The 2267-nt window shown below is 39.4% G+C and overlaps 1 pseudogene; it reads right to left on the bottom strand.

Annotated features, from left to right (window-relative positions):
- LOC107083166 overlaps nucleotides 1-1313 on the bottom strand; it is a 9653-nt pseudogene extending 8340 nt beyond the window's left edge.
- Between the last annotated feature and the right edge of the window lie 954 nt (nucleotides 1314-2267).

Genomic DNA, 2267 nt, shown 5'->3' with positions numbered 1-2267 from the left:
CATCCTCTTTCTTTCAATGTTTCATATGTCCACACAATAATTTTATAATTATCACTCTAACAGTTTCACCAAGATCTTGCATTGATGATGGTAGAGTCTAACCACTGCGCAAAGCCCTCTCTAGCACATCCCAAAGATTCTCAATGGGGTTGAGGTCTGGACTCTGTGGTGGCCAATCCATGTGTGAAAATGATGTGTCATGCTCCCTGAACCAGTCTTTCACAATTTCAGCCCGATGAATCCTGGCATTGTCATCTTGCAATATGCCTGTGCCATCAGGCTTACTGCTACACAGCTGTTAAGTCCGAATCCCTTAAGTTCCCTTCGCATTGTGCGTGTGGAAATGCTCTTACTCTCAGTATTAAACATAGCCCTGAGTTCTACTGTTGTTTTTCTTCGATTTGATCTCGCCACACGTTTGAGTGATCGCCGATCACGATCATTCAGGATTTTTTCCCGGCCACATTTCTTTCTTGAAGATGATGGGTCCCCACTATCCTTCCAGTTTCTCTTTAGATGTTTTCTCTGCTTGATGCATGCCAATGATTTGACCCTTCTCAAACAGACTAACATCTTTTCCATGACCACGGGATGTGTCTTTTGACATGGTTGTTTAGGAAATGAGAAGCAAGTCATTGCACCAGTTGGGGTTAAATAACTTGTTGCCAGCTGAAAAATTATTGCATGCAGTAAATATCGCATGCAGTAATTATCCAATAGGGGCTTGTACCTATTTGCTTAGTTGAATCCAGGTGGAGACTTGTTAATAAATGTGTGTTGTGAACTGTTTTATATTCATACATTTTATTAGTTTTAGAGTTTAAGTCTTGTGTTTTGGTTTTTGTCACACTGTAAATCACTGTGATACAGCTTCATCTGCAGAGTCATCCCATGTCTGACAGAAATAAAGAGCAGAGTCTCCTGCCTCTGCCTGCTTAACGATAAACTGAAAATCTATACTTGAGGTGGAACTAGAGTTGAATCGGTCTGAAGAGAATCCTGTTCCATAGGAGAGTGAACTATCAAAATGGCGGAAACTCAGAACATATTGAGGAACTCCACCAGGAACTTCTTTGCACCACCTGAAAGAGTTTCAATTGTCTCTCTGAATGTTGCAATTTAAAACAACTTGTCCTGTTGAAACGGTCTCAACAGGAGGTATCTGGGTCAGTGTTATCACTGCATCAACATCTGGCAACAGAAGCAGGAAAAAACATGTGTAAAAGGTTTGCATGTGAAAATGTCATCTTAAGGTCTCTGAGAAGAATCTTATATGTAAGAGCAGTGATGAGACTGCAGAGGATCCCCAGCATGATGTCAGTTTGTGGTGTAAAGGTTTGGTTCTGTCCAGCTGAAAGTTGAACTGAAGAGAGGAGAGAACCAGAGGCTTATAAAGACACTGAGGAGAGGAGAAGTGAGGGAGGAGGAGATTCATTTGACTAATATCTGATATTTGATTGTTAAACTGTCTTCAGTTACTGTGAAACAGAAATGAAGTTTCCTATTTATGACAGTCTGAGCCCGAACATGATAAAACTTCTTATTCCACATTATTTATGAATCTTCTCTGAAAGAACTATTTGAACTTTGGAACTATTAAAAATATATCTCCTCTATGTATTTGAAAGAAATCCATGCCATATTAGATGGCTTGTGTTTACCCTGACAACTTGTTGAAGCTAAATGTTATGTTACATTTCATTACATTCACACATCTTCTGATTCTTGCTGCTGTGATGTTATGATATTTTTAAATGCCCAACCAAAGAACTAAAGGTGATCTTGAAGAATTTGAATTGTGGTCCAAGAAGCTTTTTAAATAATCTTGAGAAAGTGGAACATGTTTAAACCGATTCATAACTCAAATCTTAGGTAAATGAAACATTGTTTGGCAAAATAATGTTTCATTAAATGACCTGCTCAGTCAGAGCATGGAGCTCGCAGCTAGCAGAAATGCAGCAGTTTGCTTCTGCAGTTAGCCACCAGGTGTTTCAGCATTTGATCAGTCTGCAGATTCTGGTCCTTGGCTTCTGGTTTTCCATGATGGTGCCTCTTTGATGTGGCTGGACCAAGAACAGCTCTGAGAGAGACAGAGTTTGCTACTAATGTTAGTGTTGATGTCTTGGTTATTTGTAATAAATGCCTCAAAGACGATTATAATGTTGAAAATTGTTTATGCACTTTCTGAATTCAGAAAGAATATTTCTCTGTGGATGGATGGATGGATGGATGGATGGATGGATGGATGGATGGATGGATGGATGGAT

This window comes from Cyprinodon variegatus, unplaced genomic scaffold (assembly GCF_000732505.1).
Source record: "Cyprinodon variegatus isolate N-32 unplaced genomic scaffold, C_variegatus-1.0 Scaffold69, whole genome shotgun sequence".
Lineage (NCBI taxonomy): Eukaryota > Metazoa > Chordata > Actinopteri > Cyprinodontiformes > Cyprinodontidae > Cyprinodon > Cyprinodon variegatus.
This window is presented reverse-complemented; position numbering and strand designations above follow the sequence as displayed.